Source organism: Rhineura floridana, chromosome 5 (assembly GCF_030035675.1).
Source record: "Rhineura floridana isolate rRhiFlo1 chromosome 5, rRhiFlo1.hap2, whole genome shotgun sequence".
Classification (NCBI taxonomy): domain Eukaryota; kingdom Metazoa; phylum Chordata; class Lepidosauria; order Squamata; family Rhineuridae; genus Rhineura; species Rhineura floridana.
Window position 1 is genome coordinate 21,300,279 of NC_084484.1, and position 20,352 is coordinate 21,320,630.

Here is a 20,352-nt window from a genome sequence, read left to right on the forward strand (position 1 = left end):
GTTGAAGCGTGGTATCAGTTCACCAACCAGTAGCCCAAATAGTAGCCAAAGTAAAGAAGCTTCACAACAGGATCTTGTAAAGAGGATATTTTACTTGATTCATTAGGTTTACACAGTACAAGGCTCTTTCTCCTACAAAACTCATTCTCCCACGCTGCTGTGAGTTGCTCAAAGTTTTTAAACACTTTCAGTTCTGTTCCAGCTGTCTTGTGCCCTTGAACAGCTCTGTACAAATTTAACCCCTTCCTTGTCTTTGTGGAAACCCATGGAGCTTTCCAACAGGCTACAGCCCCCACCTTTCCATAAAGACTTCTCTTCATGCATATGTATATTTTACAGACTTTACAGACTTGGTTACACATTTGGTTACAGTTCATGAGCATTTGTTTTTCACACATTCTAGGTACAATGTTTCCCATTTTTTCTTTTCTTCGTATCTTACGTTATTATACTGTTTACTCCCTTCTGTTCATTTGTGTTTTGTGCTTTCAGCTTGCTTACTTGGAAGCGCTCTGGAGGTTTCCCCAGGTTTGCCCTTTCAGACCTCCTCAGTGTGATTCGGGGCTCGGCTTCTTGTCTGCTGCTTTGACCTGCTTCAACAATAGCCTGTTCCTCTTCCTCTGCTTTTATTTCTTGCTCTGTCTCTGTCTCATGTGTGTTTCCCAGTTCCACATATTCAGCTTTATCCCAATCCTGTTCCTGGGTTTTCACACTTCTACTCAGTACTACCCTTCTTTTGTTTTGGTAGCCATACATGATAAAAAGCTTTCTGAAACCCAAGCATATACCCCTTCTCTGCTCTAGGTGCCAGTTTTCCTTTCCTTTTACTTTGTGGGGTGTGCACCCAGCACTCTGCTCCAAATCTAATAACATGTTGTAGTCTGGGTTTCGCATTGTGCAATTTTTCATACAGTGTCATGTTAATTGTTCTATGCAGCAACCTGTTCTGTATGTAACACGCATATAATAGACATTTCCCCCAAAATGCATTTGGTAAGTTAGAGTCCTGTAACATGGCTCTCATTGCTTCCTGCAAAGACCGATTTTTCCTTTCAGCTAGCCCATTTTGGAAAGGGGAAAATGGTGCGGTTAATTCATGTTCTATGGCTTTCTGATCCAAATATTGCTCAAAGGTTTTGCTAGTGAATTCCCCGCCTTGATCTGAGCATATTTTCTTTATGTGTGTGCTGTGTTGCACCTCTACCTTTTGCACAAATAGTTTTAGTGTCTTCTCCGCTTCATCCTTTGCTTTCAACAGATAAACAGTACTGAATCTGGTAAAATCATCTACTATTACCAGATAATATCTGGCTCCACCCTGTGAGTTCTGAAACGGACCGGCCAGATCTACATGAATAGTCTGATAAGGTTCATTAGTTTCGCTCTTATCTTCTTTGTTTATAGGCGCTACCGTGGCTTTTGTTTGTTTACATGTTTTACAGTCTACATGTTTGCTGCACTCCTTTAATGTTACATCAGCACAATGTTTTGGCATGTCTCTTATCATACCATAGTTAGCATGCCCTAACTTTCTGTGCCACAAATGAATACAGTTGTCATGAGGCTTTGCGTTTGTCGTCAATGCTATTTTCTTTGTTGTGCCCATATCCACATAGAAAAGTGAACCCTTTAAGCTCCCTTGTGAACACACTTTGTCCTCCTTTCTTATTTCACAGATCCCACGTTTAAACACTACGTCATACCCCATGGCATTAAGCTTTGTTACAGATAAGATGTTGTTTTCCAGACCCGGTACAAACAATACATTAGTCATGATAGTTTGCAAGTTACATAATTTAACAGTACCCTTCCCAAGTACCTGTCTTTGTGTACCATCTGCCAGAAGTACACCTTCAGTTGTGGGAAGCATAGTTTGGAACATAGTTCTGTCTGCAACCATGCTATGCGTTGCTCCTGAATCGACTACCCAATTTCCACAGTCACTGTCTCTGCAGCTTTTGCCAACACTCACCAGCTGCACATACGACTGTTTTCTTCCTTGTACTCTCCTTCTCGACCCACAGTCTCTTTGTAGATGCGAGTAAGACCCACAGATGTAGCAGGCTTTTACACCAAACACTCTTGTACCTGCCTCTTTGAATACAGTTCTGCTTTCTTTTCTGTTGCTTTTCTCCACGTTCTCTCTCTCTGTCGTCTCCTGACATCTTTCCCATTCCTGGATCAGTTTTCCCGACACGTAATCCACTGTCAAGTTTTCGTCTCTCATGGCTTCTAACGAACTTATGACAGGATCCCAGGATGCGTTTAAGGATGAAAGAATAATATAAACTTTCTGCAGTTGTGTGTGTGCCACATTTCTCTCCTGTAATTCAGCAAACAATTTCTTTATTGCCAGTAAATGTTCAGACATCGTTATCTCTTCTGTCAGCCTCATTTGATATAATCTACGTGCCAGATGGATTTTGCTGCTGGCTGTCTTCCTCACATGTATATCATTAAGAGCAGTCCATATCATTTTAGCAGTCGGCTTATCATGTAAATAAATCAATTGCGAATCATCCACTCCCAAGATCAGAAACGCTTTCACTTTCTCTTCACGTCGAATCCACTGCTCCAGAGGCAGCACGGCTGGGGGGTCATTAATTATCACTTCCCATACGTCTTCCTTCGTGAGAAATGCTTGCATCCGTAATCTCCAACTCATATAATTAGTCTCTGTTAGCCACTCAAGAGGCATGCCTGCGGAAAGTGAAACTGCCATATTTCACAGCCTTTCGTCACTTTTCTGCTTACCAGCCAAGCTTTCTTTTTTTCACTGCCGCTTGCCACTGGTCTTCTTCAGATTCTCTTTCCTCACTGCTGCCGGATCCCTTGCTTACTGTTCAGTCCGGTCCTCTAGGCTTTGTGGACTGGTTAGACTGGACTGGCTGGGCTGGCTGGCTGGGCTGGCTGGGCCCATAACCCCTGTTGCGCTGCGATCGAATGTTGAAGCGTGGTATCAGTTCACCAACCAGTAGCCCAAATAGTAGCCAAAGTAAAGAAGCTTCACAACAGGATCTTGTAAAGAGGATCTTTTACTTGATTCATTAGGTTTACACAGTACAAGGCTCTTTCTCCTACAAAACTCATTCCCCCATGCTGCTGTGTGTTGCTCAAGGTTTTTAAACACTTTCAGTTCTGTTAGCTGCCTTGTGCTCTTGAACAGCTCTGTACAAATTTAACCCCTTCCTTGTCTTTGTGGAAACCCATGGAGCTTTCCAATAGGCTACACGTTCAGGCTCTGCATTGAGTACTCTGGGTCTGTAGTGTATGTGGGGTCAGTGTGGTGTAGTGGTTAGAGTGTTGGACTGGAGTGTTGCAATGAAACTCACTGGGTGACTTTGGGCCAGTTACTGACTCTCAGCCTTACCTGCCTCTCAGGATGAAATGTTTTGTGATTTTCCCCCCCATTAGGTTTTTGGTGTTCAAGTTAGTGGGATTCTGAAAGAAAAGAGTTAGCAACAATGCCAACATTCATGTGGTCCCCTCCATGTGTGATGTCCCCCTCATATGTGAGGCCCGGGGCCCCATTCAAAAGTCCCTGGTTAATGCTGTTGCCCTTCTTTTATGGACCACCTTATTTATTATAATTCATATTCCCTCTGTACGTGCAAGGGAATTGAAATAATGACAGATTCAACTAACTCTCCCACTAGCAGGAGCCACTGCAAGGATTGTTGCTAGTGGAACATGGCTTTTCCCCTCTCCTTCCCTTGTGCCCTCCCCAATTGCCCTCACAGCGCACAGGAGGAGGAGGAGAGAGGAGATTGCTCCGTCAGGCAAGCAGAAATATTTGTGCTGACAAAGTGATCTCATTAGTACTACATAAAATTGAAATAATGACATCTTAATTATTATTTTTTTCAATTTGTATTTTTTTACCTCAAATTTCGTGCCCCCTTTAGCTTGGCATCCTAGGTGACTGCCTAGTTCATCTATATGGACAGGTCATTCCTGAAAACATTTCCATATACAAAAGCAATACCAAAAAGTGTGATGTGGCTGAAAAAAAGGCAAATGATATTTGAGGTTGCATTTACAAATGTATAGTTTCCAAATCAAATGAGGTATTAGTTCCCCTCTATTTGGCACTGTTTAGGCCTCATCTTGAGTACTACGTCCAATTTCAGATACACTTTAAGAAGGATGCAGACAAAGGATGTTGACGAACTGGAACAGGTTAAGAGGAGGGCAATGAGGATGATCAGAGGACTTGAAACAAAGCCCTATGAGGAGAGAAAGAACTGGGCATGTTTAGCCTTCAGAAGAGAAGAGTGAGGAGAGATATGATAGCAGTGTTCAAGTACTTGAAAAGTTGTCACACAGAGGAAGGCCAGGATCTCTTCTTGATCATCCCAGAGTGCAGGACACGGAATAAAGGGCTCAAGTTACAGGAAGCCAGATTTCAGCTGAACACCAGGAAAAGCTTCCTAACTGTTAGAGTGGTACAGCAATGGAACCAATCACCTAGGAAGGTGGTGAGCTCTCCAATACTGGAGGCATTCAACCTGCAGCTGGACAGGCACCTGTTGGGTATGCTTTAACTGGATTTCTGCATTGAGCAGGGGGTTGGACTTGATGCCTTATAGGCCCCTTCAAATTTTACTATTCTATGATTGTATGATTTTTCTATCATTGTTGGAGCACTGACTCAAGAGTTTATCACTCTGAGGAGGCCTCTGGTAGTAGACCTCCTGTTCTGTCTCTGGGCTTTCCTCCCAATGGTCAAAGCGGAAGGCCCAAAATGGCTCCTCAGCTGTCCTCCCAAAGAGTTTAGGACTGCTTCAGTAAAGTATAATCCTATGAATATTTACTGAGAAGTAAGTCTGCAATTAATGGAAGTTACACCCAGAAAGATGGGCACAGGGTTGTAGCTTTAATCTGGAAAAAATGGTGGCTGAATCCTCAAGCAGTTACTCCAAAAGTCTCCATAGAAATTAATGCTAATACTTCGGAGTAAACCAATTCAGGGCATCTTATATGTAGCAAAATTGGGGGGGAAATAACCACAAGCAGTGAAAATAAACATTTATTGAAGATCCAGTTGAACTCGTGCAGTATAATAAAAGCATTTTCCCCTAGCAAGTAGACACAAAATATTTTGCGAGCTTATTATCTTTTTTATGATGTGCACACGGTTCTGTTTTCAAGTTTAATTTCTGGAATAGAACTGCATATCCTAAAGGTTAGATGTAAATGCCAGAGTCCCAAATCTCAAGGTGATAGCACTGGTAATTAGCTGCAGGTCCAAACAGAGAAAATGAAAATGTGATACAGAAGATGTAATGTCTTTACAGAATCTTAAACACATGTATTGAATTTTCACCTTTTCCTTTTCAGCAGCTAATCATTAAGCCTCCAGTCATGAACTCAGTTATGCATGCTTAAATCTCATTGATTTCATGCTTAACTGGGTGCAGGATAGCATCCTAAGGTCAATGTGATTTTTTCTTGGGTTTTCAACATCATACTTTTCCAATATAGCAATGCAAAAGTTTGGTGTATAAAAGAAACATTTTTCCACTATTTACATACATCTTATTTTTAAATAACAAAAATAACCACCTATGGAACAACTGCAATAATAATACAGTTGCTTATCAAGAACCTAGGAATGCCAGCATGGGCATCACTTCCTGTTTCAGGTGATTTGTCAGAAAAATCCAAGATTCACAATGACCTGATCTTTAATATATCCAGTATTAATATATATTGACCCATTTATACAAGGTGGCTGAGAGGATGGTTGCTGTTCAATTCCAGACACCCTTGGTCCACAGTATTGCTGTGTTTGTTGTTGTTATGTGCCTTCAAGTTGATTATGACTTATGGTGACCGTATGAATCAGTTACCTCCAAGAGCATCTGTGATGAACCACCCTGTTCAGATCTTGTAAGTTCAGGTCTGTGGCTTCCTTTATGGAATCGATCCATCTCTTGTTTGGCCTTCCTCTTTTTCTATGCCCTTCTGTTTTTCCCAGCATTATTGTGTTCTCAAGTGAATCATGTCTTCTCATGATGTGCCCGAAGTAGGATAACCTCAGTTTCATCATTTTGGCTTCTAATGATAGTTCTGGTTTAATTTGTTCTAACATGCAATTATTTGACTTTTTTGCAGTCCATGGTATGTGCAAAGCTCTCCTCCAACACCACATTTCAAATGAGTTGATTTTCTCTTATCCACTTTTTTCACTGTCTAATGTTCACATCCATACATAGAGATCGGGAATACCATGGTCTGAATGATCCTGACTTTAGTGTTCAGTGATACATCTTTGCATTTGAGGATCTTTTCTAGTTCTCTCATAGCTGCCCTCCCCAGTCCTAGCCTTCTTCTGATTTCTTGACTATTGTCTAGCAATCAAAATAATGTGTGAGAATTCAGATTGTCTAGAGGTGCAAAGGTGTGAGTGCTGGCCCCAACGTACCTATATAGGCTGGTCCCACCTCTTCTTCTTCCAACCCTTTGCACATTGAGTACAACAATCTGCAGGGAGATGCTCAGAGGCACATGTTACCAAATTCTCCCAAGCTACACAGGAAGTGGATTGGACTGTGAAAGACCAACCCAAATAGTTGGCATTTTGACAAATTTGTAGGGCAGTGCAATATCTCAGAGAGGAGGTCAGGTGTCCTGCTCCCCTGGTGCATTCACTATAGCTGCCCAAGTTTCCTGCTTTTTAAAGTTGGTTAGAAATATCTGTGGCCTATCGGTATGTTCTTAAACTGCAAGGTTTTTTGCCTATTAGTGAATTGCTCTGCTTTTTAATCCGGGAGGTAAGAAATGGGATCCTGTGCAAATTTGCTGAGAATCGATTGATCATTTGCATGCTTATTGAGTTCAGTGGGATTTACTCCCTGCAATCATGCTCAGGGTAGGTGAAACTGACCACAGGGGATGGGGAGGGGAGGAGAAGGAAGGGGAGGAAGGGCAGAGGGTAGAAGGGGGATGGGAACAGGCAGTAGGGGGAGGGGAGGAGAAGGACAGGTTTGATCATTTGCATGTTTATTGAGTTCAGTGGGATTTGTTCCCATGCAATCATGCTTAGGATGAGTAAAACTGACCGGGGGGAGGGCTGGAGTGGGCAGGGGAGGAGGAAGAAGGAAGAGGGGACAGGAGGAGGAAGGGAGAGGAGAGAGGAAGAAGGAGAAAAGCTGGTCTGATCATTTACATGCTTATAGAAAGGGAAGGGAAAGGAGCATATTGAAGCGGGGCAAAGGAAGGGGGAGGGGAGGGCAGGTTTGATCATTTGGATACTTATAGAGTTCAGTGGTATTTACACCTGTGCAATCATGCTTAAGATAGCTAAAACTGTCCATGGGGAGGAGGAAGGGGAGGGGAGAGGAGGAAGGGGAAGGAGGGGATTGGAAGGGGATGGGGATGTGGAGGGAGGGGCAAAGAAAAGGGGAGGGAAGGGGCAAGAGGGAAGGATAGGAGGGAGGAGAAGGGAGGGTGGGTTTGATCATTTGCATACTTTTTCACTTCAGTGGGATTTATTTCTGTGAAATCATGTTTGGAAATGGAAATGGACTGCCTTCAAGTCGATCCTGACTTATGGTGACCCTATGAGTAGGGTTTTCATAGTAAGCAGTATTCAGAGGTGGTTTACCATTGCCTTCCTCTGGGGCTGAGAGGCAGTAACTGGCCCAAGGTCACCCAGTGTGCTTCATGGCTGTGTGGGGATTTGAACCCTGGTCTCCCAGGTCGTAGTTCAACACTGACCCAAGGAAGTGGCAGGGAGGGGAGGGGGAGGGTAGAAGATTGGATGGGTGGGTACTGGACAGAGGGGAAACCCCTTTCCTTTCCAAAAGGAAAACATTATGAACAGTATCATTGCTTTTCAGCATTTTCCCCCACCTTTTTATTCTACAGCAGACACATGTAGCCTCCCACCCAAATTTAAACCAAAGCTGTCCCTGGCCACATCCACTCCAGGCGTTATTTCACTTTGGAGTCATGGCTTCTCTCAAAGAATCCTGGGAAGTGTAGTTAGTGAAGGGTGCTGAGAGTTGCTAGGAGACACCCTGATGCCCTCACAGACCTTCAAGCAGAGTGGCTGACTGTTAAACCGGCCTGGCCACTGGAGCTCTGTCAGTGGAATAGGAGTCTTCTCTTAGCACCCTTCACAAACTACACTTTCCCAGATTCTTTGGGGGAAGTCATGACTGTCTCACGTATAATCACAGTCTGGTGTGGGTGTGGCCCCCTGATTAGGCAAGCCCAGCAGCTGTGAATCTGGCTTTTAGAACACTGACAGTTGGTTCTTACTGAGCATGCCTGACACTATTGTTCAGTTCAATGCAAATTTTATTAAATTAATTAAAAATCAGCCAGACATTAACTTTTGAACTGCAGAAGATGAAAGTCAGAGTATGGGGCAAGGTCAGTAATAGGATTACAGGCACTCTATGAACATGGCTGATTCTCAATGAATTTCAACAGATTATGACAACTCTGACAGAAAAAAGTCCAAAAGGGCTCTGGTTTTTCCTCTCTCTTTTTAGACTTTGAACTCTTTATTTTCTCTGACTGTTTTGTGTATCACCATGAAAATTGAGAGGGTTGTTAAGCAAGCGTTTCTGAGTTCAGGACTATATGTTTTGTAAGGTTTTGTTTTGAAATGAGCTTATGGGAAGCATCAGAATGGTATGGAGGTATTTTCAATGTAATATTGAGGAATGTGAAAAATCCACACTGGCTATAGTATACAGCCACTCTCGTGGCTGTATAATTACATAGCAGTAGAAGCCAAGCCAAAGCCTTAGCCATTTCTGTCCAGCAGCAGCTACACAAATATTTTCCAGTTTTCTCCAATAATGTTCATTAAGTGTGTTGGGCCTAGACCGTGCAGCAGCCTAGCCTAGTCCAGACTCCAGGGCAGGACCTGAGAAGAAGCAGAGAGGTGAATAAGCTGGCTCTCCAAGGGCCAGGAAGCCTAATGAGACCTTACTAACTTGCCCCAGGTATTGGGAAGGTGGAATATTGTGTGTGCATACATGTCTGGGGGGCATTTCTTCCCCAATAAGTGTTTAAAACGTTGAAAAAGTATATTTCCCATAATTTCAAGGGGGTTCCATTTCAAAATGGTTTTGAACAGTTTGATGTGGCTAGAGCCCTAGATGCAACAGTTTTAGACCCCCACCCAACTGCAAATGATCATTATAAATAATTCACTTTATTTAACTTTTCTCATGTGAACTTATGTTTGTGAACTTATTCTGGTAGAGCCACCAGAAACAGTGTTAGCTGGCCAGCCCAGGGCTTTTCTGTAGAACAGAGATTGTGTGCTTGTACAGTTAATTCTAGCACCTGTAGTTTGGATTTATAGTTCCTATGTGACATCTTTGTCTGAGGAAGATCAGGATAAGAGAGCTGGTAACTGAGCTGGTCTGAGAGGCTACCTTGTGTCAAGATCTTACCAGAGGAAGGTGACACAAGTGGGTTTTTAAAGTTGGCTACCAGAGGAGCTTTGGGGTACAGTGGCAGATTGTCTCCAGTAGATGTGTTGGAGTATTTAGCTGGGGTGGAGATTTAGGGAGATTGGCCTGAGGTAAAAGCCACTTAGAGACTGGTGTCAGCAACGGTGGAGTCTTAAGAAACTGTTACCAAGCACTTTTAAAACCCCAATATAAGTATCAGTGTTCCCTCAGTGTTCCCTTATGTAAATAGTATCCTTTTAATAAACCTACAATCTTAGTTTAAGGCTTAACATGTCTCTAGTGTGTCCATCTCATGCCCAAAGCCTTCTATACACACTACTGGAAGGGTGCTGAAAGTATTCTGTGAGAACTGGTGACAGGAGAAAATTAAGAAAGCCTGTGTTAACATGAAGTGAGGCTGAGAGGGACCCAGGATCCCTCACATCCCCTCATGAGGCTACTAAATCCCTTATACCAGCCTTTCCCAACCAGTGTGCCTCCAGATGTTGTTGGACCACGACTCCCATCAGCCTCAGCCAGCATTGCCAATGGCTGAGGCTGATGGGAGTTGTGGTCCAGCAACATCTGGAGGCACACTGGTTGGGAAAGGCTGCCTTATACTGTTGTACTGCTGGCATAGTGAATATATGATTGTGTGGTGATGTTGATAGACTACTTATACTCAGGAAGATGGGCACAAGATTGCATTTTTAATCTGGAAGAAACAGTGGCTGAATCCTCAAGCAGTTACTCCAAGAGTCTCCAAGGAAATTAATGATAATACTTTGGAGTAAACCATTTCAGGGCATCTTATATGTAGCAAAGTTGGGGGGGGGAAATAACCACAAGCAGGGGAAATAACCACAAGCAGTGAAAATAAACATTTACTGAATATCAAGTTGAACTTGTACAGTATAACAAAAGCATTTTCCCTTAGCAAGTAGACACAAAATACTTTGCTAGCTTAATATCTTTTTTTACGATGTACACACGGTTCTGTTTTTAAGTTTAATTTCTGGAATAGAATTGCATATCCCAAAGGTTAGATGTAAATACCAGAATCCCATATCTCCAGGTGATACACTGATAATTAGCTGCAGGTCCAAACAGAGCAAATTTATCCAATTAAACTCTTGCACTAGAAGAACAACTTCAACTAGTGCAAGGGGACTTCCCCCTGCTCCTCCCTCCACATGTACCATGGCTGTCCCCAAATCTTCTCTGGGGGGTTGAGGGAAATAGATTGCTGGGGAGGGGGAGGGGAAGAGAACGTTCCTTTGTGCAAGGAAAAATCTTTGTGCTGATACAACTTTCAACTTAGTGCTGCATTGAATACAACCCTCTAAGGCTGTATATGTGCTATTGTTTATTTATTAATTATTTGATTTATATCCAGCCCTTCCTCCTAGCAGGAGCCCAGGGAGGCAAACAAAAGCACTAAAAACACTTTAAAACATAATAAAAACAGACTTTAAAATACATGAAAACAAAACAATGTTAATTTTTTTAAAAAAAAAAAGCTTTGAAGACATCTTTAAAAAAAGGTTAAAAACATATTATTTTTTAAAAAAAGGTTTAAAAAAATATTAAAAAGCAATTCCAACACAGAAGCAGACTGGGATAAGGTCTCAATGTAAAAGGCTTGTTGAAAGAGGAGGGCTTCAACAGCCACCAAAAAGATAACAGAGATGGTGCCTGTCTAATATTTAAGGGTAAGGAGTTCCACAGGGCAGGTACTACCACACTAAAGGTATGTTTCCTATGTTGTGCAGAACGGACCTCCTGATAAGATGGTGTCTGCAGGAGGCCCTCACCTGCAGAGCACAGTGATTGACTGGGTATATAAGGGATAAAACGGTCTTTCAGGTATCCTAGTCTCAAGATGTATAGGGCTTTGTACACCAAATCTAGAACCTTAACCTTGGCCCGGTAGCAAATGGGCAGCCAGTGCAATTCTTTCAGCAGCAGGGTGACATGTTGGCAATACCCCACCCCACTGAGCAGTCATGCTGCCACATTTTGCACCAGCTGCACCTTCCGGACTAACCTCAAGGGCAGTCCCACATAGAGTGTACTACAGTAATCCAGCCTGGAGTTTACCAGTGTGTGGAAAACAGTGGTCAGGCTATCCTGGTCCAGAAATGGCTGCAGCTGTCTTACCAGCCAAAGCTGGTAAAAGGCACCCCTAGCCACTGAAGTCACCTGGACCTCTAGCAACAAAGATGGATCCAGGAGCACCCCCAAACTATGGACCTGCTCTTTCAGAGGGAGTATGACCCCATCCAAAGCAGGTAACTGACCAATTATCTGAACTTGGGAACCACCAACCCACAGTGCATCCTTCCTGCTAGGATGTAGACTCAGTTTATTGGTCCTCATCCAGCCCACCACCAAGTCCAGGCAGCAGTCCAGGGCTTGCATGGCCTCTCCTAATTCAGATGTTATGGAGAAATAGAGCTGGGTATCATCAGTGTACTGCTGACACCTTGCCCCAAATCTCCTGAGGACAGCTCCCAAGGGCTTCATATAGATGTTAAATAGCATGAGGGACAACATGGTGTTGGCATGAGGCCTAGTAGTTTTCCATCTAGTCTGAAAGTTTTGAAAGTTAAGAGGAGTTATGTCTTTGCCCAGTCTGGGAACGGACAGTGAAGGCCGTTGTTATGGTAACCATCAAGATATAGACTGGGAAAGTTTTAACAGAGTCTGTGAGTTTTGTCCTTCTGCATCATGCCTCTGACCTGAGAGGCTGTCTTACTTTTGCTTTTGGAGAGAAATGTGCTGTAGAGCTAGAGGGGGGGGGGAACTGCTGAAAAGCCTTAATGTCTTAATAAAGACTCTTAACATGCTCTAATGCTCTGAAGAAGTTTCTTGCTCAACTTAACTCCAACGTAATGTATGCTGTTTCACGCAACAACGCACACACACCAACAGGGGTTATGGGCCCAGATCCACAGCACATTACACGGGAGTAAGTTGCTGGTCTGAACGGCAGACGGAGTTCCAGAGAGGGCAGCTTGGTTGATTGAACCAGACGGAGGTGAGCAACATGGCTGTAAACCTGTCTGGGGGAGGCTTGCCGATGGAATGACTTAATGAAAAGAATTATGGCAGCTGGAAGCCGAGAATGCGGGCTTTGCTAGTAAAAGAAGATTTATGGGAAGCTATTGAAGGTACACCCCCTGCACCCCTTACAGTGGCTTGGACTAGGAACGATGAGCGAGCTCAAGCTTTTATACTTCTGGCTCTATCAGACTCTCAACTGCTACACGTGAGGGATGTTACAAACGCCAAACAGATGTGGGACCGGTTGGAAGGCATTCATGTGCAACAGACTGCGGGATCTAGATTGTGTTTGGCACGGAAGCTTTATCAAATGCGCTTCACGGGTGAGTGCGACATGTGTGAGCATCTCACGGAATTCAGACGCCTGTTTGCTGAGCTGACAGACTGAGGCGTCGAACACTCTGAACTTCAGAAGACCTATCTGATCCTGGCTTCACTCGATGGGACTTGGAATAATATGGTCATGGCTTTCGAAGCCATGCCTGACGGAGGTTTGAACGTTGCGTTTATTGAGGAAAAGCTGACCCAAGAATGGCAGCGGAGACAGGAGGCGGAAAGAGCCGAGTCGATGGAAGCTGTCAGGAGGCAAGAGGTGAAAAATGCCGTGCCAAAGGATAATAAACAGGAGCAGCAACAGAGGCTGAAGGCTTGTTTTATTTGCGGAGATCAACGGCATCTACAGCGGGAATGTCCAGTCAAGCAAAACTCCAGGGACGGAGGCTTGAAGCAAGGCAGTGTGAACTTTGTTTGTAAACAGGACTCTCAAGATTTAGCACCTATTAACTGGCTGCTTGACAGCGGAGCAAGCCATATATTAATCAATGACAGACGTTTGTTTTACGTTTCAGAAGAAGTGAAAGACTTTGTTTTACTTGCTGATGGATCGCATAAGAACGTGGAAGCCCGAGGTCTGGTGAAGTTTGACAAGCTTGGAATAATGTCAGAATGTTTGTTTGTTCCGGAATTGGCTCATAATATTTTATCAGTGAGCAAACTGGTGAGTTGTAATTATTCAATTTTGTTCCACAAAGACCAATGTTATATAATGAGGGGAGATCAAGTGTGTTTGCAGGGAAGCCTTAAGGATTCGCAGTATGTAATAAAGAGCAGTCAAGCAGGGTATGCTGTGTTAAATGCTGAGGCACAGGTACATCAGGGCTGCGTCCATGAATGGCATCAAAGGCTGGGGCATGCAAACCTTGACACGATAAAGAAAACCCCTTTGCACAGTGAAAACATGCGTTTAAAGGATTGTGGACAGTTAATGGATTGTGATGCATGTAATAAAGCTAAAATGACTATTGCACCAATAAACCGGGAGGCTGAGAGAACCACAACAGCTCCCTACCAGCTAGTTCATGTTGATTTATCAGGGCCAATAAATGCTTCACGAGGAGGTGCGGAATTCTTCATGGTACTGGTAGATGATTTTTCAAGATTTTGTCATGTTTTTCTGTTAAAGCATAAAAGTGAAGCTGAGCAGAAGCTGAAACTGTTCATTAAGAGAATCGAAACTCAACACGGCGTCACGGTGGGGGCTATACGCTCGGACCAAGGTGGGGAATTCACGAATAAGGCATTGAGTGACTTTCTGGAGAGTAAGGGAATAAACCAGAATTTCACTGCTCCATTTAGCCCGTTTTCCAATGGAACTGCTGAGAGAAAAAATAGGGTGCTTGGGGAAGCAATGAGAGCCATGCTGATGGATTGCAGTTTAGGGAATTCTTTCTGGGCAGAAGCAATTCTTTATGCGAATTATAATCACAACAGGGTGTTACACAGTGCACTTGGAATGTCTCCTTATGAGAAACTTACTGGCAGAAAGCCTAAAATACAACACATTCAAAAATTCGGGGCAAGGTGCTGGATCCACATTCCACAGGGAAAAAGGAGGGGCAAGCTTGCGCTCAGAGCACAGCAAGGTTTTGTTTTGGGATTTCAGAATGCATATTTCAGAGTTTGGTGTCCAGAAACACAGCAGTTAATTCTGAGCAGAAGCATTAAAGTCTCAGAAAAGCCTTGGGATCAAAGGCAGACAGTTATTCTTACAGGAACAGATGACACACAAACACGAACACAATCACAGACATTTAAGCCAAACCTTGACATTAAAGTGGAAGGTACACAAATACCTCTCAGAGATGCTTTGAATGAGCTCATTTGTGGGAAACGCAGTAGAAATAAGAAACACAAGGCTGAGGAAATGGAATTGGCTGATCAGGCTGTACCAAGTACAAGCAGCTCAGATGGAGGAGCTGAGAGGGCAGAAGTTCCAGCTTTAAGACGCTCTACAAGAGCAAATTTAGGCAAACCGCCTGAAAGATTTACCGTGGGATTAATAACAAGTCCTGGAATGAATAAAGTTGTAGAAATGGATCCTGAGACACTTTATTTGACATGTGTTCAACCAAAGTTTGAGTGAATAAAGTTTTGAACTGTACTGAGATGTAATTTTGAACGGAAGTAAACTGAAAATGTATGATGCAATGTACTGAATTGTATTGCAAGAGGTATTGTAGAAATGTATTACTGTATGACTATGTATTGTTGAGATTTCTTTGTAATTGACAGACATGATGAGAAAAAGGGGGGCTTGTTGGCATGAGGCCTAGTAGTTTTCCATCTAGTCTGAAAGTTTTGAAAGTTAAGAGGAGTTATGTCTTTGCCCAGTCTGGGAACGGACAGTGAAGGCCGTTGTTATGGTAACCATCAAGATATAGACTGGGAAAGTTCTAACAGAGTCTGTGAGTTGTGTCCTTCTGCATCATGCCTCTGACCTGAGAGGCTGTCTTACTTTTGCTTTTGGAGAGAAATGTGCTGTAGAGCTGGGGGGGGGGAAACTGCTGAAAAGCCTTAATGTCTTAATAAAGACTCTTAACATGCTCTAATGCTCTGAAGAAGTTTCTTGCTCAACTTAACTCCAACGTAATGTATGCTGTTTCACGCAACAACGCACACACGCCAACACATGGTACCCTGCAGCACCCCACAGCACAACTGCCAGGGGGCTGAAAGACAATCATCCAATGCTATTCTCTGAGAGCGACCCTGGAGATATGATCAGAACCACTGTAAAACAGTGCCTCCAATACCCATCTCACCAAGTTGGATACCATGGTCAATGGTATCAAAAGCTGCTGAGAGATCAAATAATAATAATAGAGTCGCACTCCCCCTGTCCTTCTCCCAATAAAGGTCATCCATCAGGGCAACCAAGTCCAATTCAGTCCCATAACCAGGCCTGAAGCCAGAGTGGAATGGGTCAAGATAATCAGTTTCATCCAAGAGAACTTGCAATTGCTGCGCCACAACCCTCTCAATCACCTTCCCTAAAATGGGGCTATTTGCGAGCGGTCGGTGATTGTCACAGACCAATGGGTCCAGGGTGGGCTTTTATTGTGGCAAAACTATGACAGAATACAGAGAAGAAATGGGTGGAGAAAGGAGTATGATAGGGAAGGCTGGTGTTTGGTGGGGAAGACTTACATAATTGGTATGTAGGATTTCTCAGCCCAAGTTGAAAATCTGCTGCAGGGAGTGGGAAGGGAATGAGGGTTCGCAATGCCAGTACAGTCCTGGATTCTACTGTCAGCTTGGATAATCAGTTTTCCACAAGCTTGTTCCTGGAGAGAATATTGTGCATCTGACAAATGATCATGACTCTTCCAGAATTCAGTGACTCCTGTACTTATTTAAGCACATGTTTGCACTCTCCCTCTATTTGTATTATTCTGATGATAGTGCTAGTTTCAGGAATTTTATGACTGGATGTTGTGGGGATTCTGTTTATATTTACGAGAAATGCTGAAGTTCCCAATTTAGTTGCAAAGGTCGCCTATTCATATAGACTGTAAAAATTGTTATGCCCAGCAACAGGAAGAAATGTGTGCAGCTGGTGTACTTGTAAATGTCAAGTAAGCTGCTTTTGGGGATAAAAAAGATTGTTGTAATTGAACATCTCTGCATAGCAGTAAAAGTAAACAATTAGAATATATTTTAGAACTTCTTCACCTGAAAACAGAATAAAATGCATGTACAGTTTGCTACTCTAACAGATATTTTAAAATGGCATTTTGCTTCCCTGGTCTCTCACTGATGTTTTCTGGCAGTAACCTTTGCAATTGTTCTCGTGCCAGACTTGGTCCAGCCAAACTAGATTAGCAGGAATCTGAGATGTAGCGCTTCTAGCCAATGAAGTCATTCTCAGAGTAGACTCATGCAAGTTAATGAGCACGCCTAACTTAGATCCATTAATTTCAGTGGGCCTGCTTTGAGTATAGTTGGATACAATTTTGAGAACCCACGTTGCTGCCAAATAACTGAAAATTAATGCGGGGGAGAGGTGCAATTTGGAAGGGAGAAGCAGTGGGTGGGGAAAGGATGTGTAGCCTAAAGTTTCTTTCCTGCTGTCCCCCTCCCGCAGCTTTGTCAAACACTCATTTGTGAACCCTACCTGGAGAAGAGACCAAAGGAAGGGGATACAACGGAGAAGCAGCTGGCAGGGAAAGAGCTAAAATGTCTGTGGCTTCTGGCCTCTACATTTTATTCCCCCACCCTATCACTTTGACCTAACTGCCCAGGCGTGGGTCTCCCACTGAATGTCCAACCCTAAGAGTAGATCCATATTGTAAACAGCCCGTAATTAGTAGTAGTAGTAATAATAATTCACTACATTTATTTATGTAAAAATTCTTATGTGAAAATGACACCCACATCAATAATTTACAACAATAAAAAGAAACTTCTCCTCTGTGATTGGGTTAAATTGATATAGGGCTACCATACCAATTTAACCCGAAGGAGGAGAAGATCCTCCTTTGTGATTGGGTTAAATTGATATAAGGCTATTTTACAATGAAGCACTTTTGATGCACTCCTCAACCCCTCCCCTCTAAAGGTTTAGGTGCTACAGCCCTCATCTGAGGGCCATATCACTTTTGAGAAACATCAGAATTGCCTTAATAATCATCTAATACAATGGCACCAGTAGCATGATACTCCCCCCATAAGCCCTATTTAAAAATGTCTAAACTGCCCTTCATCCAATAGATCTCATGGTAATATACAATAATACAATGCAATATAATAATAAGAGACCATAATATCCTTCAAATAACAATAAAACTGAGAGGCAACAAACATGGTACAGTAAACCATGCTGTATCTTTACTGGAAAGTATCAGCTCCAGTCATGTTTCATGAACAGCATTTTGTGTAACCATGGGGATTGTGATTTCTCAGCCTTAATTTTCTCACCTGTAAATTACAGTAGATCCTTGATGTAAAGGTGAATATCATCAAACACTTTGCAAAATTAAAAATACTAGGGGTTGTACCCAATGCTAGTTCTTCTTAGAGTAAGCTCATTGAAAGTAACAGGCATGACTATCTTAGGTCCATTAAATGGAGAAGTGTTGGATAAACCCTAGATAATTAATACTCCATGAGATTCTGGTATGGAGGTCCTTTTAAATGATGCAGGCTTTCAGATGACCATAGAAGGGTGCCCCATGTGCTCTGGAAATATTTGAACAGATTTTAATGCTGAGTTATATGACATGTATTGCTAACCGCAATATTTCTCAGGCTTTTAAGTATTGACCATAATTCTGCAGGCTAATCAACCTCAGTATGCATTTTCCTGTATATCTTGAAATAAGAGTTCTTTTATAGCCTGACAAAGTCATTGATTCTTTTTAATTATTTATTCTGCACATTTTTGCAGGGAATGCTTGTGGAGTTGGCTTACAGAGGCATTACAGCACAGCATGGGACCAACAACTGCTGACTACAAAGTAGTATTGCTTGGTGCAATAACCATGCTAAGATACTCACCAAACAACAGCAACGGCTAAAACCTCTTATATCTCAGCTCAACTCTTTCAGATCTCATCTGTTCAGAAAAAGCTATGAAGTATAAATAATTTCCAAAAAAAGACAATGAGCTACCCAGTCTACGAGAACATTTGATAAGAAGGATAAATCTAACACCAAATGCAGATGGAAACCCACCATGAACAAATTATTGTTTGTGCTTGTTGCTAAATCTGAGGATGTAAAACGATCAGAAGTGTGATGACATATTGTGTAAATGGAAAGATACGTCCAGACCAGACATTGGCACCTGGATTTTTGAGTTAATGGATCTGGCAACTCAGGAAGTGGCACATCAAAATCCCCCAAAAAGTTGTGGAAGAGGTGTAGAAGGAAATATGGGGAAATTTTGTTGAGATGTATGTGCAACATATACCTGTGGATGTTTTAAAATGTTTTAAAATCTGCTTTTATTTTGTTTTTAATTGTATTGTTTTATTACTTTGCTGTTTGCTGCCCTGGGCTTCTTTGGGAAGAAGGGCAGAATAGAAATTTAATAAACAATACAAAATAATAAAAACGACACTGCATTTAGGACCATCTGGTGTTTGTCGTTTTAGCCCCCTTCTTCTTTTCTCTTTTTTCTCCTTTCTTCTCTTCAACTTCCCCCCCCTTTCCTGTCCTGCTGTTCTGCTCATGATGTTCTCTTATGTTGCTTGTGGAAGTATGCATGGGTTTGAGTGTTTCAGGGAGTGTATAAAAGGGTTGATAGCAAAATCAGAAGTCTTCAGTAGAGACGGACTTTCCAGGTTGCACTGTGAGGATAATGCTAAAGAGAGGGAAAGTAGGCAGTTTGAAAAGTTAAATTAAGAAGTGGGGTTGGGGTTGAGGAACAGACATATGAAAATATTTCAGAAAACATTTAATTGATTTACTTGTTTGTAGTAAAACAAATAAAGTATAACACATGATGACAGTAACACCTTTAATCAGCTCCCAGTCATTTCAATATGGCTTGCATAGGAGGATATCTTGGTGGATTGTGCCCAAGGGTTGCTAGCCCCCCAAGTAGTATCTAAAAAGCGTTGGCTTTGATTTTTTGAAGCAAGAAAAAATAAATATTTCTCTTCCAGGAAGGAAAACATTATTCCATATTCAGGAGGAATGAATATGTTGAGCTGCTGAAAGCATGACTTGAATGAAATTAACCTGAGGCAAGATCATCATTTCAGCTCTTCACAATGAAATATATATATTTCAGCGTCTCCAATGAATTGTGAACAACTGACAGTTACTTTGGGAAACTTTATATGCCAAAATACAAAGAGTTTTACACGGGCCTGTCTAACTTACGAGTTACCATTTAAAGGTTAGAAATGCAATATTGTGGATTTAAATCATTTGTGATGTTGAGGCATTCTACATGATGACAGTTTTCCTTTGTAATCTAGCAAGAGAAAAATAAAATATTTTAATTAATTCCTAGATAAACAATATGATTAATACTTAAAAGACCTTGTCTATGTGCCAGGTGTTTTTTGTCCATTTATATAAAAAAATATATGCTGTTCAGAATATAATTGCACACTGTAGTCATATGAACATGTCACATTCTAACCTGGCTTCTGACAAAGTCAGACATCCTTATTCAGATCCAGGCCGAGTGCCAGTGGGTGGTCATGTTGGGTCCTGGATGAGGGTCTCTGTGGCCCACAAGGGCCCCTCCTTAGGCTGGGAAGGGGGTGGAGCTCCCACTCCATGATCCGCACCAGTGTAAGGCTTGTGGGACCCAGCAGCCCAACACTGCCTTGAACAGCAAAGCAGGAACTCCCAGGCAACATACTTACACCTGATACAGGCAGTGCAGGATTTAAATAAGCCTGCCCGCCCTACCTACCTGCTGCATCAGCATGTCAATATGCATGCCTTGCACACATACCTGCCATTACTCAAGAAGGCAGTGGGGGCGACCCTAAGGAACAAATGTCCCACCACCATATTAAGTGATGGCAGGCATATGCACACGGAGTGCTCACTGATGTGCTGATGCAGG